The sequence below is a fragment of the Primulina tabacum genome, chromosome 10 (genome assembly GCF_025594145.1).
Source record: "Primulina tabacum isolate GXHZ01 chromosome 10, ASM2559414v2, whole genome shotgun sequence".
Lineage (NCBI taxonomy): Eukaryota > Viridiplantae > Streptophyta > Magnoliopsida > Lamiales > Gesneriaceae > Primulina > Primulina tabacum.
The window spans coordinates 40,433,531-40,458,387 of NC_134559.1; the positions used below are offsets into that span (position 1 = coordinate 40,433,531).

The 24,857-nt window shown below is 43.7% G+C and overlaps 19 non-coding genes and 7 pseudogenes across 19 annotated transcripts; all 26 read right to left on the reverse strand.

Moving 5' to 3' along the window:
* Nucleotides 1-516: 516 nt before the first annotated feature.
* Nucleotides 517-632, reverse strand: LOC142510133 (5S ribosomal RNA). Its single transcript, XR_012808264.1, has one exon. It is a non-coding gene; the product is annotated as a 5S ribosomal RNA (ribosomal RNA).
* Nucleotides 633-1,301: 669 nt separating this feature from the next.
* Nucleotides 1,302-1,415, reverse strand: LOC142512305 (5S ribosomal RNA; annotated as a pseudogene).
* A 669-nt stretch (nt 1,416-2,084) lies between these two features.
* LOC142516241 (5S ribosomal RNA) lies at nt 2,085-2,203 on the reverse strand. The gene has a single exon (XR_012812045.1). It is a non-coding gene; the product is annotated as a 5S ribosomal RNA (ribosomal RNA).
* Nucleotides 2,204-2,887: 684 nt separating this feature from the next.
* Nucleotides 2,888-3,006, reverse strand: LOC142516994 (5S ribosomal RNA). The gene has a single exon (XR_012812759.1). It is a non-coding gene; the product is annotated as a 5S ribosomal RNA (ribosomal RNA).
* A 684-nt stretch (nt 3,007-3,690) lies between these two features.
* Nucleotides 3,691-3,806, reverse strand: LOC142507761 (5S ribosomal RNA). Its single transcript, XR_012806008.1, has one exon. It is a non-coding gene; the product is annotated as a 5S ribosomal RNA (ribosomal RNA).
* Nucleotides 3,807-4,488: 682 nt separating this feature from the next.
* LOC142511181 (5S ribosomal RNA) lies at nt 4,489-4,607 on the reverse strand (annotated as a pseudogene).
* A 683-nt stretch (nt 4,608-5,290) lies between these two features.
* LOC142510268 (5S ribosomal RNA) lies at nt 5,291-5,408 on the reverse strand. Its single transcript, XR_012808391.1, has one exon. It is a non-coding gene; the product is annotated as a 5S ribosomal RNA (ribosomal RNA).
* A 682-nt stretch (nt 5,409-6,090) lies between these two features.
* LOC142510269 (5S ribosomal RNA) lies at nt 6,091-6,208 on the reverse strand. The gene has a single exon (XR_012808392.1). It is a non-coding gene; the product is annotated as a 5S ribosomal RNA (ribosomal RNA).
* Nucleotides 6,209-6,889: 681 nt separating this feature from the next.
* LOC142507521 (5S ribosomal RNA) lies at nt 6,890-7,008 on the reverse strand. Its single transcript, XR_012805776.1, has one exon. It is a non-coding gene; the product is annotated as a 5S ribosomal RNA (ribosomal RNA).
* A 672-nt stretch (nt 7,009-7,680) lies between these two features.
* LOC142509032 (5S ribosomal RNA) lies at nt 7,681-7,798 on the reverse strand. Its single transcript, XR_012807223.1, has one exon. It is a non-coding gene; the product is annotated as a 5S ribosomal RNA (ribosomal RNA).
* Nucleotides 7,799-8,481: 683 nt separating this feature from the next.
* On the reverse strand, nt 8,482-8,600 carry LOC142517450 (5S ribosomal RNA). Its single transcript, XR_012813195.1, has one exon. It is a non-coding gene; the product is annotated as a 5S ribosomal RNA (ribosomal RNA).
* Nucleotides 8,601-9,278: 678 nt separating this feature from the next.
* Nucleotides 9,279-9,397, reverse strand: LOC142514838 (5S ribosomal RNA). The gene has a single exon (XR_012810715.1). It is a non-coding gene; the product is annotated as a 5S ribosomal RNA (ribosomal RNA).
* A 2,141-nt stretch (nt 9,398-11,538) lies between these two features.
* On the reverse strand, nt 11,539-11,657 carry LOC142508630 (5S ribosomal RNA). The gene has a single exon (XR_012806837.1). It is a non-coding gene; the product is annotated as a 5S ribosomal RNA (ribosomal RNA).
* A 686-nt stretch (nt 11,658-12,343) lies between these two features.
* On the reverse strand, nt 12,344-12,462 carry LOC142514146 (5S ribosomal RNA). The gene has a single exon (XR_012810055.1). It is a non-coding gene; the product is annotated as a 5S ribosomal RNA (ribosomal RNA).
* A 683-nt stretch (nt 12,463-13,145) lies between these two features.
* LOC142507224 (5S ribosomal RNA) lies at nt 13,146-13,269 on the reverse strand. Its single transcript, XR_012805485.1, has one exon. It is a non-coding gene; the product is annotated as a 5S ribosomal RNA (ribosomal RNA).
* Nucleotides 13,270-13,957: 688 nt separating this feature from the next.
* Nucleotides 13,958-14,076, reverse strand: LOC142514147 (5S ribosomal RNA). Its single transcript, XR_012810056.1, has one exon. It is a non-coding gene; the product is annotated as a 5S ribosomal RNA (ribosomal RNA).
* A 682-nt stretch (nt 14,077-14,758) lies between these two features.
* On the reverse strand, nt 14,759-14,882 carry LOC142507226 (5S ribosomal RNA). Its single transcript, XR_012805487.1, has one exon. It is a non-coding gene; the product is annotated as a 5S ribosomal RNA (ribosomal RNA).
* Nucleotides 14,883-15,564: 682 nt separating this feature from the next.
* Nucleotides 15,565-15,682, reverse strand: LOC142512390 (5S ribosomal RNA; annotated as a pseudogene).
* Nucleotides 15,683-18,169: 2,487 nt separating this feature from the next.
* LOC142510654 (5S ribosomal RNA) lies at nt 18,170-18,286 on the reverse strand (annotated as a pseudogene).
* Nucleotides 18,287-18,970: 684 nt separating this feature from the next.
* LOC142511802 (5S ribosomal RNA) lies at nt 18,971-19,091 on the reverse strand (annotated as a pseudogene).
* Nucleotides 19,092-20,576: 1,485 nt separating this feature from the next.
* On the reverse strand, nt 20,577-20,695 carry LOC142509986 (5S ribosomal RNA). The gene has a single exon (XR_012808128.1). It is a non-coding gene; the product is annotated as a 5S ribosomal RNA (ribosomal RNA).
* A 680-nt stretch (nt 20,696-21,375) lies between these two features.
* On the reverse strand, nt 21,376-21,494 carry LOC142511914 (5S ribosomal RNA; annotated as a pseudogene).
* A 543-nt stretch (nt 21,495-22,037) lies between these two features.
* Nucleotides 22,038-22,156, reverse strand: LOC142509001 (5S ribosomal RNA). Its single transcript, XR_012807194.1, has one exon. It is a non-coding gene; the product is annotated as a 5S ribosomal RNA (ribosomal RNA).
* Nucleotides 22,157-22,798: 642 nt separating this feature from the next.
* LOC142514728 (5S ribosomal RNA) lies at nt 22,799-22,917 on the reverse strand. Its single transcript, XR_012810608.1, has one exon. It is a non-coding gene; the product is annotated as a 5S ribosomal RNA (ribosomal RNA).
* A 1,113-nt stretch (nt 22,918-24,030) lies between these two features.
* Nucleotides 24,031-24,149, reverse strand: LOC142508825 (5S ribosomal RNA). Its single transcript, XR_012807027.1, has one exon. It is a non-coding gene; the product is annotated as a 5S ribosomal RNA (ribosomal RNA).
* Nucleotides 24,150-24,592: 443 nt separating this feature from the next.
* On the reverse strand, nt 24,593-24,710 carry LOC142511556 (5S ribosomal RNA; annotated as a pseudogene).
* Between the last annotated feature and the right edge of the window lie 147 nt (nt 24,711-24,857).

The following is a 24,857-nucleotide window of genomic DNA, read 5'->3' on the forward strand; positions in this document are numbered from 1 at the left end:
GGAAGACTCGTGTCGCGACCGTTTACGTAATTATGGATAAACAGTTGAATAGTTGTTTTCAATGAGTTAACCGTCTCCGGAGTAATCGGCTCATACCCTTCCCGCACAGAACCGGCTCACGACAACAAAATCGATAAATGTTCCCAGAAAATAGAAAAAAAAATAAAGAAGGAAATAACGAATGTAAAGCTATTATTATGCCTGGGATACGATAAAATGGAACCGGAATCGAATTTCGAACTTTCTAAGCGGATTCCTCGAGGAAACGAAAGCTTAACAAAGCTTAAATCGCAAATTAGAGGGTCTTAGAGAAGGAATTCGGCTAAAATCTCGTCAGCTCATTGCGTAGTAATGAGTCTCATCGTTTGCCCGTTTACAATCAATTAGCCTACAATTTTGCCAATCCGGCAGTGCCCGAGCTACTTATTTCACATGTCTTATCTTGCCCGATCGAGATTCTGATGATTTGAGCCGAAAATCGTCTGTCAACAAGTAATCAAAAATAGAAAACACGAAAAAGTGCAACACGAGGACTACCCAGGGGTCACCCATCCTAGACTACTCACGCCCAAGCACGCTTAACTTCGGAGTTCTATGGGATCCGGTGCATTAGTGCTGGTATGATCGCACCCGACATTGAGTGGGATGTTTATTCTTATATCCCTCGAGTACGTGTGGAGCGGGCGGCATGGACAACACGCGGCACTGCTCTCGCCCAATCATAACCACGAAGTTAAGCGTTCTGGCGCGATGGCAGAGTAGGATGGTGACCTCCCTGGGAAGACCTCGTGTCGCGACGTTTACGTAAATTATGGATAAAACAGTCGAAATAATTGTTTTTAATTAGTTAACCGTCTCCGAATCTGCGTCATACCCTTCCGCACAGAACCGGCTCACGACAACAAAAATCGATAAATGTTCCCAGAAAATAGAAAAAAAAATAAAGAAGGAAATAACGAATGTAAAGCTATTATTATGCCTGGGATACGATAAAATGGAACCGGAATCGAATTTCGAACTTCCTAAGCGGATTTCTCGAGGAAACGAAAGCTTAACAGAAGCGTAAATCGCAAATTAAGGGTCTTAGAGAAGGAATTCGGCTAAAATCTCGTCAGCTCATTGCGTAGTAATGAGTCTCGTCCGTTTGCCCGTTTACAATCAAATTAGCCTACAATTTTGTCCAAATCCGGCAGTGCCCGAGCTACTTTCATTTCACATGTCTTATCTGGTCCGATCGATGTTCAGATGATTTGAGCCGAAAATCGTCTGTCAACAAGTAATCAAAAATAGAAAAACACGAAAAAGGGCAACACGAGGACTTCCCAGGGGGTCACCCATCCTAGTACTGCTCTCGCCCAACACTTAACTTCGGAGTTCTATGGATCCGGTGCATTAGTGCTGGTATGATCGCACCCGACATTGAGTGGGATGTTTATTCTTATATCCCTCGAGTACGTGTGGAGCGGCGGCGATGGACAACACGCGGCACTGCTCTCGCCCAATCATACCACGAAGTTAAGCGTTCTGGCGCGATGGCAGAGCTAGGATGGGTGACCTCCCTGAAGACCTCGGTCGCGATCGTTTACGTAAATTATGGATAAAACAGTCGAAATATTGTTTTTATTAGTTAACCGTCTCCGGAGTAATCTGCGTTACCCTTCCGCACAGAACCGGCACGACAACAAAAATCGATAAATGTTCCCAGAAAAGAAAAAAAATAAGAAGAAGGAAATAACGAATGTAAAGCTATTATTATGCCTGGATACGATAAAATGGAACCGGAATCGAATTTCGAACTTCCTAAGCGGATTTCTCGAGGAAACGAAAGCTTAACAGAAGCGGTAAATCGCAAATTAGAGGGTCTTAGAGAAGGAATTCGGCTAAAATCTCGTCAGCTCATTGCGTAGTAATGAGTCTCGTCCGTTTGCCCGTTTACAATCAAATTAGCCTACAATTTTGTCCAAATCCGGCAGTGCCCGAGCTACTTTCATTTCACATGTCTTATCTGGTCCCGATCGATATTCAGATGATTTAAGCCGAAAATCGTCTGTAAACAAGTAATCAAAAATAGAAAAACACGAAAAAAGGTGCAACACGAGGACTTCCCAGGGGGTCACCCATCCTAGTACTGCTCTCGCCCAATCACACTTAACTTCTGAGTTCTGATGGGATCCGGTGCATTAGTGCTGGTATGATCGCACCCGACATTGAGTGGGATGTTTATTCTTATATCCCTCGAGTACGTGTGGAGCGGGCGGCGATGGACAACACGCGGCACTGCTCTCGCCCAATCATAACAACGAAGTTAAGCGTTCTGGCGCGATGGCAGAGGTAGGATGGGTGACCTCCCTGGGAAGACCTCGTGTCGCGATCGTTTACGTAAATTATGGATAAAACAGTCAAAATAATTGTTTTTAATTAGTTAACCGTCTCCGGAGTAATCTGCGTCATACCCTTCCGCACAGAACCGACTCACGACAACAAAAATCGATAAATGTTCCCAGAAAATAGAAAAAAAAATAAGAAGAAGGAAATAACGAATGTAAAGCTATTATTAAGCCCGTGATACGATAAAATGGAACCGGAATCGAATTTCGAACTTCCTAAGCGGATTTCTCGAGGAAACAAAAGCTTAACAAAAGCGGTAGATCGCAAATTAGAGGGTTTTAGAGAAGGAATTCGGCTAAAATCTCGTCAGCTCATTGCGTAGTAATGAGTCTCGTCCGTTTGCCCGTTTACAATCAAATTAGCCAACAATTTTGTCCAAATCCGGCAGTGCCCGAGCTACTTTCATTTCATATGTCTTATCTGGTCCCGATCGAGATTCAGATGATTTGAGCCGAAAATCGTCTGTCAACAAGTAATCAAAAATAGAAAAACACGAAAAAGGGTGCAACACGAGGACTCCCCAGGGGGTCACCCATCATAGTACTGCTCTCGCCCAAGCACACATAACTTCGGAGTTCTGTTGGGATCCGGTGCATTAGTGCTGGTATGATCGCACCCGACATTGAGTGAGATGTTTATTCTTATATCCCTCAAGTATGTGTGGAGCAGGCGGCGATAGACAACACGCGGCACTGCTCTCGCCGAATCATAACCATGGAGTTAAGCGTTCTGGCGCGATGGCAGAGCTAGGATGGGTGACCTCCCTGGGAAGACCTCGTGTCGCGACCGTTTACGTAAATTATGTATAAAACAGTCGAAATAATTGTTTTTAATGAGTTAACCGTCTCTGGAGTAATCTGCGTCATACCCTTCCGCACAGAACCGGCTCACGACAACAAAAATCGATAAATGTTCCTTGAAAATAGAAAAAAAAATAAGAAGAAGGAAATAACGAATGTAAAGCTATTATTATGCCTGAGATACGATAAAATGAAACCGGAATCGAATTTCGAACTTTCTAAGCGGATTTCTCGAGGAAACGAAAGCTTAACAGAAGCGTTAAATCGCAAATTAGAGGGTCTTAGAGAAGGAATTCGGCTAAAATCTCGTCAGCTCATTGCGTAGTAATGAGTCTCATCCTTTTGCCCGTTTACAATCAAATTAGCCTACAATTTTGTCGAAATCCGGCAGTGCCCGAGCTACTTTCATTTCACATGTTTTATCTGGTCCCGATCGAGATTCAGATGATTTGAGCCGAAAATCGTCTGTCAACAAGTAATCAAAAATAGAAAAACACGAAACTGGGTGCAACACGAGGACTTCCCAGGAGGTCACCCATTCTACTGCTCTCGCCCAAACACGCTTAACTTCGGAGTTCTGATGAGATCCGGTGCATTAGTGCTGGTATGATCGCACCCGATATTGAGTGGGATGTTTATTCTTATATCCCTAGAGTACGTGTGGAGCGGGCGGCGATGGACAACACGCGGCACTGCTCTCGCCTAATCATAACCACGAAGTTAAGCGTTCTGGCGCGATGGCAGAGCTAGGATGGGTGACCTCCCTGGGAAGACCTCGGGTCGCGATCGTTTACGTAAATTATGGATAAAACAGTCTAAATAATTGTTTTTAATTAGTAAACCGTCTCCGGAGTAATCTGCGTTATACCCTTCCGTACAGAACCGGCTGACGACAACAAAAATCGATAAATGTTCCCAGAAAATAGAAAAAAATAAGAAGAAGGAAATAACGAATGTAAATCTATTATTAAGCCTGGGATAGGATAAAATGGAACCGAAATCGAATTTCGAACTTTCGAAGCGGATTTCTCGAGGAAACGAAACTTAACAGAAGCGGTAAATTGCAAATTAGAGGGTCTTAGAGAAGGAATTCGGCTAAAATCTCGTCAGCTCATTGCGTAGTAATGAGTCTCGTCCGTTTGCCCGTTTACAATCAAATTAGCCTACAATTTTGTCCAAATCCGGCAGTGCCCGAGCTACTTTCATTTCTCATGTCTTATCTGGTCCCGATCGATATTGAGATGATTTGAGCCGAAAATCGTCTGTCAACAAGTAATCAAAAATAGAAAAACACGAAAAAAAGGTGCAAAACGAGGACTTCCCAGGGGGTCACTCATCCTAGTACTGCTCTCTTCCAAGCACGCTTAACTTCGGAGTTCTGATGGAATCCGGTGCATTAGTGCTGGTACGATCGTACCCGACGTTGAGTGGGATGTTTATTTTTATATCTCTCGAGTACGTGTGGAGCGGGCGGCGATGGACAACACGCGGCACTGCTCTCGCCCAATCATAACCATTAAGTTAAGCGTTCTGGCGCGATGGCAGAGGTAGGATGGGTGACCTCCCTGGGAAGACCTCGTGTCGCGACCCGTTTACGTAAATTATGGATAAAACAGTCGAAATAATTGTTTTTATTGAGTTAACCGTCTCCGAAGTAATCTGCGTCATACCCTTTCGCACAGAACCGGCTCACGACAACAAAAATCGATAAATGTTCCCAGAAAATAGAAAAAAATAAGAAGAAGAAAATAACCAATGTAAAGCTATTATTAAGCCTGGGATACGATAAAATGAAATCAGAATCGATTTTCGAACTTCCTAAGCGGATTTCTCGAGGAAACGAAAGCTTAACAGAAGCGTTAAATCGCAAATTAGAGGGTCATAGAGAAGGAATTCGGCTAAAATCTCGTCAGCTCATTCCTTAGTAGTGAGTCTCGTCCGTTTGCCCGTTTACAATCAAATTAGCCTACAATTTTGTCCAAATCCGGCAGTGCCCGAGCTACTTTCATTTCACATGTTTTATCTGGTCCCGATCGAGATTCAGATGTTTTGAGCCGAAAATCGTCTCTCAAAAAGTAATCAAAAATAGAAAAACACGAAAAAGGGTGCAACCAAGGACTTCCCAGGGGGTCACCCATCCTAGTACTGCTCTCGACCAATCACACTTAACTTCGGAGTTCTGATGGAATCCGCTGCATTAGTGCTGGTATGATCGCACCCGACATTGAGTGGGATGTTTATTCTTATATCCCTCGAGTACGTGTGGAGCGGGCGGCGATGGACAACACGCGGCACTGCTCTCGCCCAATCATCACCACGAAGTTAAGCGTTCTGGCGCGATGGCAGAGGTAGGATGGGTGACCTCCCTGGGAAGACCTCGTGTCGCGACCGTTTACGTAAATTATGGATAAAACAGTCGAAATAATTGTTTTTATTGAGTTAACCGTCTCCGAAGTAATCTGCGTCATACCCTTTCGCACAGAACCGGCTCACGACAACAAAAATCGATAAATGTTCCCAGAAAATAGAAAAAAATAAGAAGAAGAAAATAACGAATGTAAAGCTATTATTATGCTTGGGATACGATAAAATGAAATCAGAATCGATTTTCGAACTTCCTAAGCGGATTTCTCGAGGAAACGAAAGCTTAACAGAAGCGTTAAATCGCAAATTAGAGGGTCATAGAGAAGGAATTCGGCTAAAATCTCGTCAGCTCATTCCTTAGTAGTGAGTCTCGTCCGTTTGCCCGTTTACAATCAAATTAGCCTACAATTTTGTCCAAATCCGGCAGTGCCCGAGCTACTTTCATTTCACATGTTTTATCTGGTCCCGATCGAGATTCAGATGTTTTGAGCCGAAAATCGTCTCTCAAAAAGTAATCAAAAATAGAAAAACACGAAAAAGGGTGCAACCAAGGACTTCCCAGGGGGTCACCCATCCTAGTACTGCTCTCGACCAATCACACTTAACTTCGGAGTTCTGATGGAATCCGCTGCATTAGTGCTGGTATGATCGCACCCGACATTGAGTGGGATGTTTATTCTTATATCCCTCGAGTACGTGTGGAGCGGGCGGCGATGGACAACACGCGGCACTGCTCTCGCCCAATCATCACCACGAAGTTAAGCGTTCTGGCGCGATGGCAGAGGTAGGATGGGTGACCTCCCTGGGAAGACCTCGTGTCGCGACCGTTTACGTAAATTATGGCTAAAACAGTCGAAATAATTGTTTTTAATGAGTTAACCGTCTCTGGAGTAATCTGCGTCATACCCTTCCGCACAGAACCGGCTCACAACAACATAAATCGATAAATGTTCCCAAAAATAGAAAAAAATTAAGAAGAAGAAAATAGCGAATCTAAAGCTATTATTATGCCTGGGATATGATAAAAAGAAACTGGAATCGAATTTCAAACTTCCTAAGTGGATTTTTTCGAGGAAACGGAAGCTTAAGAGAAGCGGTAAATCGGAAATTAGAGGGTCTTTAAGAAGGAATTCGGCTAAAATCTTGCCAGCTCATTGCGAAACAATGAGTCTCGTTCGTTTGCCCGTTTACAATCAAATTAGCCTACAATTTTGTCCAAATCCGTCAGTGCCCGAGCTACGTTGGTTTCACATGTCTTATTGTCCCGATCGAGATTCAGATGATTTGAGCCGAAAATCGTCTGTCAACAAATAATCAAAAATAGAAAAACACGAAAAGAGGTGCAACACGAGGACTTCCCAGGGAGTCGCCCCTTCTAGTACTGGTCTCGCCCAAGCACGCTTAACTTCGGAGTTCTGATGGGATCCGGTGCATTAGTGCTGGTATGATCGCTGCCGACATTGAGTGGGATGTTTATTCTTATATGCCCTCGAGTACGTGTGGAGCGGGCGGCGATGGACAACACGCGGCACTGCTCTCGCCCAATCAGAACCATGAAGTTAAGCGTTCTGGCGCGATGGCAGAGCTAGGATGGGTGACCTCCTTGAGAAGTCCTCGTGTCGCGACCGTTTAAGGAAATTATGGATAAAACAGTCGAAATAATTGTTTTTAATGAGTTAACCGTCTCCGGAGTAATCTGCGTCATACCCTTCCGCACAGAACTGGCTCATGACAACAAAAATCGCTAAATATTCCCAAAAAATAGAAAAAAAATGGGAAGAAGAAAATATCGAATGTAAGCTATTATTATGCATGAGATACGATAAAATGGAACCAGAATCGAATTTCAAACTTCCTAAGTGGATTTCTCGAGGAAACAGAAGCGGTAAATCGCAAATTACAGGGTCTTAGAAAAGGAATTCGGATAAAATCTCGCCGCCTCATTGCGCAGTAATGAGCCTCGTTCGTTTGCACGTTTACAATCAAATTAGCCTACAATTTTGTCCAAATCTGGCAGTGCCCGAGCTACGTTGATTTCACATGTCTTATCTGGTCCCGATCGTGATTCAGATGATTTGAGCCGAAAATCGTCTGTCAACATGTAACCAAAAATAGAAAAACACGAAAAGGGATGCAACACGAGGACTTCCAAGGGGGTCACCCATCCTAATACTGCTATCGCCCAAGCACGCTTAACTTCGGAGTTCGATGGGATCCGGTGCATTAGTTCTGGTATGATCGCACCCGACATTGAGTGGGATGTTTATTCTTATACCCTTCGAGTACGTGTGGAGCAGGCGGCGATGGACAACACGCGGCACTGCTCTCGCCCAATCAGAACCATGAAGTTAAGCGTTCTGGCGCGATGGCAGAGCTAGGATGAATGACCTCCCTTGGAAGTCCTCGTGTCGCGACCGTTTACGTAAATTATAGCTAAAACAGTCGAAATAATTGTTTTTAATGAGTCAACCGTCTCCGGAGTAATCTGCTTCATACACTTCCGGATAGAACCGGCTCACGACAACAAAAATCGCTAAATGTTCCTAGAAAATAGAAAAAAAAATAAGAAGAAGAAAAGAGCGAATGTAAAGCTATTATTATGCCTGGGATACGATAAAATGGAACCGGAATCGAATTTCGAACTTTCTAAACGGATTTCTCGAGAAAACCGAAGCTTAATAGAAGCGGAAAATCGCAAATTAGAGTGTCTTAGAGAAAGAATTCGGATAAAATCTCGCCAGCTCATTGCGGAGTAATGAGTCTCGTTCGTTTGCTCGTTTACAATCAAATTAGGCTACAATTTTTCAGAATCCGGCAGTGCCCGAGCTACGTTGATTTCACATGTCTTATCTGGTCCCGATCGTGATTCAGATGATTTGAGCCGAAAATCGTCTGTCAACAAGTAATCAAAAATAGAAAAATACGAAAAGGGGTGCAACACGAGGACTTCCAAGGGGGTCACCCGTCCTAGTACTGCTATCGCCCAAGCACGCTTAACCTCGGAGTTCCGATGGGATCCGGTGCATTAGTGCTGGTATGATCGCACCCGACATTTAGTGAGATGTTTATTCTTATATCCCTCGAGTACGTGTGGAGCGGGAGGCGATGGACAACACGCGACGCTGTTCTCGCCCAATCAGAACCATGAAGTTAAGCGTTCTGGTGCGATGCCAGAGCTTGGGTGGGTGACCTCCCTGGGAAGTCCTTGTGTCGCGACCGTTTACGTAAATTATGGATAAAACTGTCGAAATAATTTTTTTAATGAGTTAACCGTCTCCGGAGTAATATGCGTCACCCTTCCGCACAGATCCTGCTCAAGACAACAAAATCGCTAAATGTTCTCAGAAAATAGAAAAAAATTAGAAGAAGAAATAGCGAATGTAAAGCTATTATTATGCCTGGAATACGATAAAATGGAACCGGAATCGAATTTCGGACTTCCTAAGCGGATTTCTCGAGGAAACAGAAGCTTAACAAAAGCGGAAAATCGCAAATTAGAGGGTCTTAGAGAAAGAATTCGGCTAAAATCTCGCCAGCTCATTGCTGAGTAATGAGTCTCGTTTCGTTTGCCCGTTTACAATCAAATTAGCCCACAATTTTGTCAAAATCCGGCAATGCCCGAGCTACGTTGATTTCACATGTCTTATCTGGTCCCGATCGTGATTCAGATGATTTGAGCCGAAAATCATCTGTCAACAAGTAATCAAAAATAGAAAAACACGAAAAGGGGTGCAACACGAGGACTTCCAAGGGGGTCACCCATTCTAGTACTGCTCTCGCCCAAGCACGCTTAACTTCGGAGTTCTGGTGGGATCTGGTGCATTAGTGCTGGTATGATCGCACCCGACATTGAGTGGGATATTTATTCTTATATCCCTCGAGTACGTGTGGAGCAGGCGGCGATGTACAACATGCGGCACTGCTCTCGCCCAATCAGAACCATGAAGTTAAGCGTTCTGGCGCGATGGCAGGGCTAGGATGGGTGACCTCCCTGGGAAATCCTCGTGTCGCGACCGTTTACGTAAATTATAGATAAAACAGTCAAAATAATTGTTTTTAATGAGTCAACCGTCTCCGGAGTAATATGCGTCATACCCTTCCGCACAGAAACTGCTCAAGACAACAAAAATCGCTAAATGTTCCAAGAAAATAGAAAAAAAAATTGAGAAGAAAAAATAGCAAATGTAAAGCTATTATTATGCCTCTAATACGATAAAATGGAACAGAAATCGTATTTAGAACTTGCTAAGCGGATTTCTCGAGGAAATGGAAGCTTAACAGAAGCGGAAAATCGCAAATTAGAGGGTCTTAGAGAAGGAATTCGGCTAAAATCTCGCCTGCTCCTTGCGGAAGTAATGAGTCTCGTTCGTTTTCCCGTTTACAATCAAATTAGGCTTCAATTTTGTCCAAATCCGGCAGTGCCCGAGCTACGTTGATTTCACATGTCTTATCTGGTCCCGATCGTGATACAGATTATTTGAGCCGAAAATCATCTGTCAACAAGTAATCAAAAATAGAAAAACACGAAAAGGGGTGCAACACGAGGACTTCCAAGGCGGTCACCCATTCTAGCACGCTTAAGTTCGGAGTTCTGATGGGATCCGGTGCATTAGTGCTGGTATGATCGCACCCGACATTGTGTGGGATGTTTATTCTTATATCCCTCGAGTACGTGTGGAGCGGGCGGCGATGGACAACACGCGGCACTGCTCTCGCCCAATCAGAACCATGAAGTTAAGCGTTCTGGCGCGATGGCAGAGCTAGGATGGGTGACCTCCCTGGGAAACCCTCGTGTCGCGACCGTTTACTTAAATTATAGCTAAAATAGTCGAAATAATTGTTTTTAAATAGTCAACCTTCTCCGGAGTAATCTGCGTCATACCCTTCCGCACAGAACCGGCTCACAACAACAAAAATCGCTAAATGTTCACATAAAATAGAAAAAAAATAAGAAGAAGAAAATAGCGAATGTAAAGCTATTATTATGCCTGAGATATGATAAAATGAAACCAAAATCGAATTTCGGACTTTCTAAACGGATTTATCGAGGAAACGGGAGCTTAACAGAAGCGGAAATTCGCAAATTAGAGGGTCTTAGAGAAGGAATTCGGCAAAAATCTCTCCAGCTCATTGCGGAGTAATGAGTCTCGTTCGTTTTGCCCGTTTACAATCAAATTAGGCTACAATTTTGTCCAAAATCCGGCAGTGCCCGAGCTACGTTGATTTCACATGTCTTATCTGGTCCCGATCGTGATTCAGATGATTTGAGCCCAAAATCGTCTTTCAACAAGTAATCAAAATAGAAAAAAAAAAATGGGTGCATCACGAGGACTTCCCAGGGGGTCACCCATCGAGGGGCGATGGACAACACGCGGCACTGCTCTCGCCCAATCAGAACCATGAAGTTAAGCGTCCTGGCGCGATGGCAGAGCTAGGATGGGTGACCTCCCTGGAAAGTCCTCATGTCGTGACCGTTTACATAAATTATCGCTAAAACTGTTGAAATAATTGTTTTTAATGAGTTAACCATCTCCGGAGTAATCTGCGTCATAACCTTCCGCACAAAACCGGCTCACGACAACAAAAATCGCTAAATGTTCCCAGAAAATAGAAAAAAATTAAGAAGAAAAAAAGTCGCGAATGTAAAGCTATTATTATGCCTGGGATACGATAAAATGGAACCGGAATCGAATTTCGGAATTCCTAAAAGATTTCTCGAGGAAACGGAAGCTTAACCGAAGCGGAAAATCGCAAATTAGAGGGTCTTAGAGAAGGAATTCAGCTAAAATCTCTCCAACTCATTGCGGAGTAATGAGACTCGTTCGTTTGCCCGTTTACAATCGAATTAGCCTACAATTTTGTCCCAATCCGGCAGTGCCCGAGCTACGTTGATTTCACATGTCTTATCTGGTCCTGATCCAGATTCAGATGATTTGAGCCGAAAATCGTCTGTCAACAAGTAATCAAAAATAGAAAAACACGAAAAGGGGTGCAACACGAGGACTGCCTAGTGGGTCACCCATCCAAGTACTGGTCTCACCCAAGCAAGCTTAACTTCAGAGTTCTGATGGGATCCGGTGCATTAGTGCTGGTATGATCGCACCCGACATTGAGTGGGATGTTTATTCTTATATCCCTCGAGTATGTGTGGCGCGGGCGGCAATGGACAACACGCGGCACTGCTCTCGCCCAATCAGAACCATGAAGTTAAGCGTTCTGGCGAGATGCCAGAGCTAGGATGGGTGACCTCCCTGGAAAGTTCTCGTGTCGCGAACGTTTACGTAAATTATTGCTAAAACAGTAAAAATAATTGTTTTTAATGAGTAAACCATTTCCGGAGTAATCTGCGTCATACCCTTCCGCACAGAACCGGCTCACGACAACAAAAATCGCTAAATGTTCCCAGAAATTGAAAAAAAAAAATAAGAAGAAGAAAATAGCGAATGTAAAGCTATTATTATGCCTCGGATACGATAAAATGGAATCAAAATCGAATTTCGGACTTCCTAAACGGATTTCTCGAGGAAACGGAAGCTTAACAGAAGAGGAAAATCGCAAATTAGAGGTTCTTAAAGAAGGAATTCGGCTAAAATCTCGCCAGCTCATTGCGGAGTAATGAGTCTCGTTCGTTTGCCCATTTACAATCAAATTAGGCTACAATTTTGTCCAAATCCGGCAGAGCCCGAGCTACGTTGATTTCACATGTCTTATCTGGTGCCGATCAAGATTCAGATGATTTGAGCCGAAAATCGTCTGTCAACAAGAGTAATCAAAAATAGCAAAACAAGAAAAGGGTACAACACGAGGACTTTCCAGTGGGTCACCCATCCTAGTACTGCTCTCGCCCAAGCACGCTTAACTTCGGAGTTCTGATGGGATCCGGTGCATTAGTGCTGGTATGATCGCACCCGACATTGCGTGGGATGTTTATTCTTATATACCTCGAGTACGTGTGGAGTGGGCGGCGATGGACAACACGCGGCACTGCTCTCGCCCTATCATAACCATGAAGTTAAGCGTTCTGGCGCGATGCCATAGCTAGGATGGGTGACCTCCCTGAAATGTCCTCGTGTCGTGATCTTTTACATAAATTATCGCTAAAACTGTTGAAATAATTGTTTTTAATGAGTTAACCATCTCCGGAGTAATCTGCGTCATACCCTTCCGCACAAAACCGGCTCACGACAACAAAAATCGCTAAATGTTCCCAGAAAATTGAAAAAAAAATAAGATGAAGAAAATAGCGAATGTAAGCTATTATTATGCCTGGAATACGATAAAATGGAACAGAAAATCGAATTTAGAACTTGCTAAACGGATTTCTCGAGGAAACGGAAGCTTAACAGAAGCGGAAAATCGCAAATTAGAGGGTCTTAAAGAAGGAATTCGGCTAAAATCTCGCCAGCTCATTGCGGAGTAATGAGTCTCGTTCGTTTGCCCGTTTACAATCAAATTAGCATAAAATTTTGTTCAAATCCGGCAGAGCCCGAGCTACATTGATTTCACATGTCTTATCTGGTGTCGATCGAGATTCAGATGATTTGAGCCGAAAATCATCTGTCAACAAGTAATCAAAATAGAAAAACAAGAAAAGGGGTGCAACACAAGGACTTCCCAGGGAGTCGGGTCACCCATCCTAGTACTGCTCTCGCCCAAGCACGTTTAACTCCGGAGTTCTGATGGGATCCGGTGCATTAGTGCTGGTATGATCGCACCCGACATTGATTGGGATGTTTATTATTATATACCTCGAGTACGTGTGGAGCGGGCGGCGATGGACAACAAGCGGCACTACTCTCGCCCAATCAGAACCATGAAGTTAAGCGTTCTGGCGAGATGCCAGAGCTAGGATGGGTGACCTCCCTGGAAAGTTCTCGTGTCGCGAACGTTTACGTAAATTATAGATAAAACAGTAAAAATAATTGTTTTTAATGAGTAAACCATTTCCGGAGTAATCTGCGTCATACCCTTCCGCACAGAACCGGCTCACGACAACAAAAATCGCTAAATGTTCCCAGAAAATTGAAAAAAAAAAAATAAGAAGAAGAAAATAGCGAATGTAAAGCTATTATTATGCCTCGGATACGATAAAATGGAATCAAAATCGAATTTCGGACTTCCTAAACGGATTTCTCGAGGAAACGGAAGCTTAACAGAAGAGGAAAATCGCAAATTAGAGGTTCTTAAAGAAGGAATTCGGCTAAAATCTCGCCAGCTCATTGCGGAGTAATGAGTCTCGTTCGTTTGCCCATTTACAATCAAATTAGGCTACAATTTTGTCCAAATCCGGCAGAGCCCGAGCTACGTTGATTTCACATGTCTTATCTGGTGCCGATCAAGATTCAGATTATTTGAGCCGAAAATCGTCTGTCAACAAGAGTAATCAAAAATAGCAAAACAAGAAAAGGGTACAACACGAGGACTTTCCAGTGGGTCACCCATCCTAGTACTGCTCTCGCCCAAGCACGCTTAACTTCGGAGTTCTGATGGGATCCGGTGCATTAGTGCTGGTATGATCGCACCCGACATTGCGTGGGATGTTTATTCTTATATACCTCGAGTACGTGTGGAGTGGGCGGCGATGGACAACACGCGGCACTGCTCTCGCCCTATCATAACCATGAAGTTAAGCGTTCTGGCGCGATGCCATAGCTAGGATGGGTGACCTCCCTGAAATGTCCTCGTGTCGTGATCTTTTACATAAATTATCGCTAAAACTGTTGAAATAATTGTTTTTAATGAGTTAACCATCTCCGGAGTAATCTGCGTCATACCCTTCCGCACAAAACCGGCTCACGACAACAAAAATCGCTAAATGTTCCCAGAAAATTGAAAAAAAAATAAGATGAAGAAAATAGCGAATGTAAGCTATTATTATGCCTGGAATACGATAAAATGGAACAGAAATCGAATTTAGAACTTGCTAAACGGATTTCTCGAGGAAACGGAAGCTTAACAGAAGCGGAAAATCGCAAATTAGAGGGTCTTAAAGAAGGAATTCGGCTAAAATCTCGCCAGCTCATTGCGGAGTAATGAGTCTCGTTCGTTTGCCCGTTTACAATCAAATTAGCATAAAATTTTGTTCAAATCCGGCAGAGCCCGAGCTACATTGATTTCACATGTCTTATCTGGTGTCGATCGAGATTCAGATGATTTGAGCCGAAAATCATCTGTCAACAAGTAATCAAAAATAGAAAACAAGAAAAGGGGTGCAACACAAGGACTTCCCAGGGAGTCGGGTCACCCATCCTAGTACTGCTCTCGCCCAAGCACGTTTAACTCCGGAGTTCTGATGGGATCCGGTGCATTAGTGCTGGTATGATCGCACCCGACATTGATTGGGATGTTTATTATTATATACCTCGAGTACGTGTGGAGCGGGCGGCGATGGACAACAAGCGGCACTACTCTCGCCCAATCAGAACCATGAAGTTAAGCGTTCTGGCGCGATGGCAGAGCTAGGATGGGTGACCTCCCTGAGAAGTCCTCGTGTCGCGACCGTTTATGTAAATATTGGAAAAAAACAGTCGAAATAATTATTTTTAATGATTTAACCGTCTCCGGAGTAATCTGCGTCATACCCTTCCGCACAGAACCGGCTCACGACAACAAAAATCGCTAAATGTTCCCAGAAAATAGAAAAAAAATAAGAAGAAGAAAATAGCGAATGTAAAGCTATTATTATGCCTGGGATACGATAAAATGGAATGGAATCGAATTTCGGACTTCCTAAGCGGATTTCTCGAGGAAACGGAAGCTTAACAGAAGCGGAAAATCGCAAATTAGAGGGTCTTAAAGAAGGAATTCGGCTAAAATCTCGCCAGATCATTGCGGAGTAATGAGTCTCGTTCGTTTGCCCGTTTACAATCAAATTAGGCTACAATTTTGTCCAAATCCGGCAGTGCCCGAGCTACGTTGATTTCACATGTTTTATCTGGTCCCGATCGAAATTCAGATGATTTGAGCCGAAATCGTCTGTCAACAAGTAATCAAAAATAGAAAAACACAAAAAGGGATGCATCACAAGGACATTCCAGGGGGTCACCCATCCTAGTACTGCTCTGGCCCAAGCCACTTAACATCGGAGTTCTGATGGTATCCGGTGCATTAGTGCTGGTATGATCGCATCCGACATTGAGTGAGATGTTTATTCTTATATCCCTCAAGTGCGTGTGGCGCGGGCGGCGATGGACAACAAATAAATCCTTATATTATTTCGAAAATTCTGATTCAGCCCTTAAACGTTCGTAAATTGCCCTTAGGTCCCAAATCTTTCGAAATATTGCATTTTGGTCCCTTAAATTTCGATACTTGCATGTTTATTTATATGCCGGAACGTAAATTTTATCCGTGTGGGTTTTTCAATAAAAAAATACGAACTTTTTGGCAATCCGGCTATTTAATTCCCAAACTATTTTTACCAAAACATTACTAATATTTTAATTAATTATAATATAGACTAATTGGCTTAATTAGGGGCTTATTAGGCCTAAAGCCTTGTTAGTGTTTAATTAAGTATATAATATGTAAACCTTTCCCATAACCCTACGATTCTTTAAAAAGGACACGGCCACTCTTCTGAAAGTACCTAGATTACACGGCACACACATGCTTAAAAATCGAGGCAAACTTTCGAGCATTGCCAAGGGAAAGTCTTAGCCAAGGTTCTTGCTCCGTTCTTCGTCATCAGTCAACGGTTTTTCGTGCATAAATTACGCATAGGCACACCTATTCTTCCCTTCAAACTATCATCACATCATATTATATTTTTATGCATGAAAATTTTGGGAAACAAGTGACACTTTGAATTATTTTCGTTTTATGCAATCCATGAAATTCCAAGCATGATTTTGATTCAAACTTTTGTCGTTTACATGTATATACGGGCTGCCATGATATAGGTTATGTTAAGGCATGATTTTACGCGGGATTTAGAGTCCTAGATAATCACCTTAACACCACACATGCAATAGAACACAAGCTGTGCAGCAACTTGCTGTCATGGAGCAAAGGGGTTAGGTTTTATTGTTGCAGGGGCTAGGGCTTGCTTGGCTGGTTCCAGGGGTTAGCCAAGGTCGTGGGTGAGTTAGGGATAGAGTCCTAGCCATGCTAGGACTCGCGCTCAAGGGCTGGGAAGGAGTCCTAGCAGGCTATGACTCCCACCGGAGAATCAAGGGGAATTGCGTGCAGGGTTCTGGGCTTGTTGCAGGCTGGTGGGCATGGTCCAGGGGGCTTGGGCTGGGTCAGGTCGAGTCCTTAGGGTCCTTAGCGGGTGCACAACAGGTTGGTTCAGTGGCTGGGTTCGTTGGTAGATGCAGGGAAGCTTGATCAAGAGTCCTTGTCCAACAAGGATTTCTCGGCCATCTTATGGTAGAGGAGTATGGAGCTTGTTTTTTGGTTTGGGCTGTTTTCCATGGGATCTTTGGGCCCAGTAGCGTACTTTAGGATGTTGGTCAAGTTTTGGATCAACATGGTTCGGGGGTAACTCGTGAAAATCAAGAGATGGCTCGGGGTCGAAGATTTTGGTTCATTAGGGTTTTTAAAACTTGGGAAAATTGAAAAATGGTTCACGGGGGTTGAGTCATGGTTCATAAGAGCTAAAATAATATAAAAAGACTAAATTCTCAACTGGTACCAACACTTAGGAATCTAGGTACATAAGCCTGGAGGTCCTGGGTTCAAGTGTTGGGGAATGCGAAAAGAAACCACTTACCAGGGATGAGATATTCTATGAGTGACGGTGCATTGGCATGGGCCGAGGCCCATGCTGGACAATCCTAACGACCCATGAACTGTAGTGGTGTGTGGGTATGGGCCGAGGCCTTTGTTGGTTCAGCTAATGGCCCATGATCATTACAAAAAAAAAGCGCTTTTTTTGTAACGATCATGGGCCATTAGGCTGAACCAACAAAGGCATCGGCCCATGCTGGACCATCCTAACGACCCATGACAAGTAGTGGTGCGTGGGTATGGGCCGAGGTCTTTGTTGGTTCAGCCTAATGGCCCATGATCATTATAGCAATGCTCTCGCCCAATCAGAACCATGAAGTTAAGCGTTCTGGCGCGATGGTAGAGCTAGGATGGGTGACCTCCCTGGGAAGTCCTCGTGTCGCGACCGTTTACGTAAATTATGGATAAAACAATCGAACTAATTGTTTTAATGAGTTAACCGTCTCCGGAGTAATCTGCGTCATACCCTTCCGCACAGAACCGGCTCACGACAACAAAATCGCTAAATGTTCCCAGAAAATAGCAAAAAAAAAATAGCGAATTTAAAGTTATTATTATGCCTGGGATAAGATAAAATGGAACCGGAATTGAATTTCGGACTTCCTAAGCGGATTAATCGAGGAAACAGAAGCTTAACAGAAGCGGAAAATCGCATATTAGAGGGTCTTAGAGAAGGAATTCGGCTAAAATCTTGCCAACTCATTGCGGAGTAATGAGTCTCGTTCGTTTGCCCGTTTACAATCTAATTAGGCTACAATTTTGTCCGAATCTGGCAGAGCCCGAGCTACGTTGATTTTACATGTCTTATCTGGTCCCGATCGTGATTCAGATGATTTGAGCCGAAAATCGTCTGTGAACAAGTAATCAAAAATAGAAAAACACGAAAAGGGTTCCAACACGAGGACTTCCCAGGTGGTCACCCATCCTAGTACTACTAGCCCAAGCACGCTTAACTTCGGAGTTCTGACTGGATCCAGTGCATTAGTACTGGTATAATCGCAACCGACATTGAGTGGGGTGTTTATTCCTATATCCCTCGAGTACGTGTGGCGCGAGCGGCAATGGACAACACGCGGCACTGCTCTCGCCCAATAAGAACCATGAAGTTAAGCGTTCTGGCGAGATGGCAGAGCTAGGATGAGTGACCACCCTGGGAAGTCCTCGTGTCGCGACCATTTACATAAATTATAGCTAAAACAGTCGAAATAATTGTTTTTTAATTAGTTAACCGTCTCCGGAGTAATCTCCGTCATTCCATTCCGCACAGAACCGGCTCACGACAACAAAAATCTCTAAATGTTCCCAGAAAATAGAAAAAAAATAAGAAGAAGAAAATAGCGAATGTAAAGCTATTATTATGCCTGGGATACGATAAAATGGAACCGGAATCGAATTTAGGACTTCCTAAGCGGATTTTCTCGAGGAAACAGAAGCTTAACAAAAGCGGAAAATCGCAAATTAGAGGGTCTTAGAGAAGGAATTGGGCTAAAATCTCGCCAGCTCATTGCGGAGTAATAAGTCTCGTTCGTTTGCCCGTTTACAATCAAACTAGGCTACTATTTTGTCCAAATCCGGCAGTGCCTGAGTTACGTTGATTCACATGTATTTTCTGGTTTCGATCGTGATTCAGATGATTTGAGCCGAAAATCGTCTGTCAACAAGAAATCAAAAATAGAAAAACACGAAAAGGGGTGCAACACGAGGGACTTCCCAGTGGGGGAAACCCATCCTAGTACTGCTCTCGCCCAAGCACGCTTAACTTCGGAGTTCTGATGGATCCAGTGTATTAGTACTGGTATGATCGCAACCGTCATTAAGTGGGATGTTTATTTTTATATCCCTCGAGTACGTGTGGCCGCGAGCGGCGATGGACAACACGCGGCACTACTCTCGCCAAATCAGAACCATGAAGTTAAGCGTTCCGGCGAGATGACAGAGCTAGGATGGGTCACCTCCCTGGGAAGTCCTCGTGTCGCGACGTTTACGTAAATTATAGCTAAAACAGTCGAAATAATTGTTTTTAATGAGTTAACCATCTCCGGAGTAATCTGCGTCATACCATTTTGCAACAGAACCGACTCACGACCACAAAAATCGCTAATGTTCCTCGAAAATAGAAAAAAATTAGAAGAAGAAAATAGTGGATGAAAAGCTATTATTATGCCTGGGATACGATAAAATGGAATCGGAATCGAATTTAGGACTTCCTAAGAGGATTTCTCGAGGAACGGAAGCTTAACATAAGCGGTAAATAGCAAATTAGAGGGTTTTAGAGAAGGAATTCGGCAAAATCTCGCCAGCTCATTGCGGAGTAATGAGTCTCGTTCGTTGCCCGTTTACAATCAAATTAGCCTGGATTTTTGTCCAAATCGGCAGTGCCCGAGCTACGTTGATTTCACATGTCTTATATGGTCCCGATCGAGATTCAGATGATTTGAGCCGAAAATCGTCTGTCAACAAGTAATCAAAAAATAGAAAACACGAAAAGGGTGCAACACTAGGACTTTCCCATGGGTGACCCATCCTAGTACTGCTGCTCCTACATGTCCCAAGCACGCTTAAACTTCGAGTTCTGAAGGGATCCGGTGCATTAGTGCTGGTATGATCGACCCGACATTGAGTGGGATGTTTATTCTTATATCCCTCGAGTACGTCTGGAGCGGGCGACTATGGACAACACCGGCACTGCGCTCGCCCAATCAAAACCATGAAGTTAAGCGCTCTAGCGCGATGGCAGAGCTAGGATGGGTGACCTCCCTAGGAAGTCCTCGTGTCGCAAACCGTTTACGTAAATTATGATAAAACAGTCGAAATAATTGTTTTTAAATGAGTTAACCGTCTCCGGAGTAATCTCCGTCATTCCCTTCCCAACAGAACCGGCTCACGACAACATAAATCTCTAAATGTTTCCCAGAAAATAAAAATAAAATAAGAAGAAGAAAATAGTGAATGTAAAGCTATTATTATGCTTGAGATACATAAAATGGAACCTGAATCGAATTTTGGCTTCCTAAGAGGATTTATCGAGGAAACGGAAGCTTAACAGAAGCGGAAAATCGCAAATTAGAGGGTCTTAGAGAAGGAATTCGGCTAAAATCTCGCCAGCTCATTGCGGAGGAATGAGGCTTGTTCGTTGACCGTTTACAATCAAATTAGGCTACAATTTTGTCCAAATCCGGCAGTGCCCGAGCTACGTTGATTTCACTTGTCTTATCTGGTCCCAATCGAGATTCAGATGATTTGAGCCGAAAATCGTCTTTCAACAAGTAATCAAAAATAGAAAAAACAAGAAAAGGGGTGCAACACGAGGACTTCCCAGGGGGTCACCATCACTAGTACTTCTCTCGCCCAAGCATGCTTAACTTCTGAGTTCTGATGGGATCCGATGCATTAGTGCTGGTATTATCGCACCCGACATTGAGTGGGATTTTTATTCTTATATCCCTCGAGTACGAGTGGAGCGGGTGGCGATAGACAACACGCGGCACTGCTCTCGCCCAACAGAACCATGAAGTTAAGCGTTCTGGCGCGATTGCAGAGGTAGGGTGGGTGACCTCCCTGGGAAGTTCTCGTGTTGCGACCGTTTACGTAAATTATGGCTAAAACAGTAGAAATAATTGTTTATAATGAGTTTACCATCTCCGGAGTAATCTGCGTCATAGGCTTCCGCACAGAACCGACTCACGACAATAAAAATCGCTAAATGTTCCGAGAAAATAGAAAAAGATAAGAATAAGAAAATAGCGAATGTAAAGCTATTATTATGCTTGGGATACGATAAAATGGAATCGGAATCGAATTTCGGACTTCCTTAGCGGATTTCTCGAGGAAACGGAAGTTTAACAGAAGCGGAAAATCGCAAATTAAAGGGTCTTAGAGAAGGAATTTGGTTAAAATCTTTCCAGCTCATTGCGGAGCAACGAGTCTCGTTCGTTTGCCCGTTTACAATCAAACTAGCCTACAATTTTGTCCAAATCAGGCAGTGCCCGAGCTACGTTAATTTCACATGTCTTTTCTGGTCACGATCGAGATTCAGATTATTTGATCCGAAAATAGTCTGTCAAGAAGTAATCAAAAATAGAAAAACACGAAAAGGGTTCAACACGAGGACTTCCCAGGGGGTCACCTATCCTAGTACTGCTCTCGTCCAAGCTCGCTGAACTTCGAAGTTCTGATGGGATCCGATGCATTAGTGTTGGTATGATCGCACCCGACATTGAGTGGGATAATTATTCTTATATCCCTCGAGTACGTGTGGAGCTGGCGGCGATGGACAACACGCGGCACTGCTCTCGCCCAATCAGAACCATGAAGTAAATTATGGCTAAAACAGTCGAAATAATTGTTTTTAATGAGTTAACCATCTCCGGAGTAATCTTCGTCATACCCTTCCGCACAGAACTGGCTCACGACACAAAAATCGCTGAATGTTCCCAGAAAATAGAAAAAAAAGAAGAAAATAGCGAATGTAAAGCTATTATTGTGTCGGGATACGATAAAATGGAACCGGAATCGAATTTTGGACTTCCTAAGCGGATTTCTCGAGGAAACGGAAGCTTAACAGAAGCGGAAAATCGCAAATTAAAGGGTCGTAGAGAAGGAATTCGGCTAAAATCTCGCCACCTCGTTGCGGGGTAATAAATATCGTTCGTTTGTCAACAAGTAATCAAAAATATATGGTCCCGATCGAGATTCAGATGATTTGAGCCGAAAATCGTCTGTCAACAAGTAATCAAAAATTGAAAAACAGGAAAAGAGGTGCAACACGAGGACTTCCCAGGGGGTCACACATCCTAGTACTGCTCTCGACCAAGAACGCTTAACTTCTGAGTTCTGATGGGATCCGGTGCATTAGTGCTGGTATTATCGCACCCGACATTGAGTGGGATTTTTATTCTTATATCCCTCGAGTACGAGTGGAGAGGGCGGCGATAGACAACACGCGGCACTGCTCTCGCCCAACAGAACCATGAAGTTAAGCGTTCTGGCGCGATTGCAGAGCTAGGGTGGGTGACCTCCCTGGGAAGTTCTCGTGTCGCGACCGTTTACGTAAATTATGGCTTAAAAAGAAGAAATAATTGTTTTTAATGAGTTAACCGTCTCCGGAGTAATTTGCGTCATACCCTTCCGCACAGAACCGGCTGACAACAACAAAAATCGCTAAATGTTCCCAGAAAATAGAAAAAAATAAGAATAATAAAATAGCGAATGTATAGCTATTATTATGCTTGGGATACGATAAAATGGAATCGGAATCGAATTTAAGACTTCCTAAGCGGATTTCTCGAGGAAACGAAAGTTTAACAGAAGCAGAAAATCGAAAATTAAAGGGTCTTAGAGAAGGAATTCGGCTAAAATCTCGCCAGCTCATTGCAAGGCAATGAGTCTCGTTCGTTTGCCCGTTTACAATCAAACTAGCCTACAATTCACATGTCTTATCTGATCGATCGAGATTCAGATGATTTGATCCGAAAATCGTCTGTCAACAAGTAATCAAAAATAGAAAAACACGAAAAGGGGTGCAACACGAGGACTTCCCAGGGGGTCACCCATCCTAGTACTGCTCTCGTCCAAGCACGCTGAACTTCGGAGTTCTAATGGGATCCGGTGCATTAGTGCTGGTACGATCGCACCCGACTTTGACTGGGATGTTTATTCTTGTATCCCTAGAGTACGTGTGGAGCTGGCGGCGATGGACAACACGCGGCACTGCTCTCGCCCAATCAGAACCATGAAGTTAAGCATTCTGGCGCGATGGCAGAGCTAGGATGGACCTCCTGGGAAGTCCTCGTGTCGTGACCGTTTACGTAAATTATAGCTAAAACAGTCGAAATAATTGTTTTTAATGAGTTAAGCATCTCCGGAGTAATCTGCGTCATACCCTTCCGCACAGAACCGGCTCACGAAAACAAAAATCGCTAAATGTTCCCAGAAAATAGAAAAAAAAATAAGAATAAGAAATAACGAATGTAAATCTATTATTATGCCTGCGATACGATAAATTGAACCGGAATCGAATTTCGGACTTCCTAAGCAGATTTCTCGAGGAAACGGAAGCTTAACAGAAGCGGAAAATCGCAAATTAGAGGGTCTTAGAGAAGAAATTCGGCTAAAATCTCGCCGGTCCGCAATGAGTCTCGTTCGTTTGCCCGTTTACAATCAAATTACGCTACAATTTTGTCCAAATCGGACAGTGCCCGAGCTACGTTGATTTCACATGTCTTATCTGGTCCAGATCGAGATTCAGATGATTTGAGCCGAAAATCGTCTGTCAACAATTAATCAAAATAGAAAAACACGAACAGAGGTACAACATGAGGACTTCCCAAGGGTTCTGGCACGATTGCAGAGCTAGGATGGGTGACCTCCATGGGAAGTCCTCGTGTCGCGACCGTTTACGTAAATTATGGCTAAAACAATCGAAATAATTGTTTTTAATGAGTTAACCGTCTCCGGAGTTAATCGAAACAATCGAAATAATTGTTTTTAATGAGTTAACAGAAGCGGAAAATCGCAAATTGGAGGGTCTTAAAGAAGAAATTCGGCTAAAATCTCGCCAGCTCATTGCGGAGTAATGAGTCTCGATCGTTTGCCCGTTTACAATCAAATTAGCCTACAATTTTGTCTAAATCTGGCAGTGCCCGAGCCAAGTTGATTTCACATGTCTTATCTGGTTCCGATCGAGATTCAGATGATTTGAGCCGAAAATCGTCTGTCAACAAGTTATCAAAAATAGAAAAAACAAAAAGGGGTGCAACACGACGACTTCCCAGGGGGTCGCCCATCCTAGTACTGGTCTCGCCCAAGCATGCTTAACTTCGAAGATCTAATGGGATCCGGTGCATTAGTGCTGTTATGATCGCACCCGACATTGAGTGGGTTGTTTATTCTTATATCCCTCGAGTACGTGTGAAGCGGGCGGCGATAGACAACAAGCGGCACTGCTCTCGCCCAATCAAAACCATGAAATTAAGCGTTCTGGCGCGATGGCAGAGCTAGGATGGGTCACCTACCGGGAGTCGAATTTCGAACTTCCTAAGCAAATTTTTCGAGGAAACGGAAGCTTAACAGAAGCGGAAAATCGCAAATTAGTGGTCTTAGAGATGAAATTCGGCTAAAATCTCGCCAGTCCGCAATTAGTCTCGTCCGTTTGCCCGTTTACAATCAAATTAGCCTACAATTTTGTCCAAATCCGGCAGTGCCCGAGCTACGTTGATTTCACATGTCCTATCTGGTCCCGATCGAGATTCAGATGATTTGAGCCGAAAATCGTCTGTCAACAAGTAATCAAAAATAGAAAAACACGAAAAGGGGTGCAACACTACGACTTCCAAGGGGGTCACCCATCCTAGTATTGCTCTCGCCCAAGCACGCTTAACTTCGGAGTTCTGATGAATCCAGTGCATTAGTGCTGGTATGATCGCACCAGACATTGAGTGCGATTTTTATTCTTATATCTTTCGAGTACGTGTGGAGCGTGCGACGATGGACAACACGCGGCACTGCTCTCGCCCAATCAGAACCATGAAGTTAAGCGTTCTGACGCGATGGCAAAGCTAGGATGGGTGACCTTCC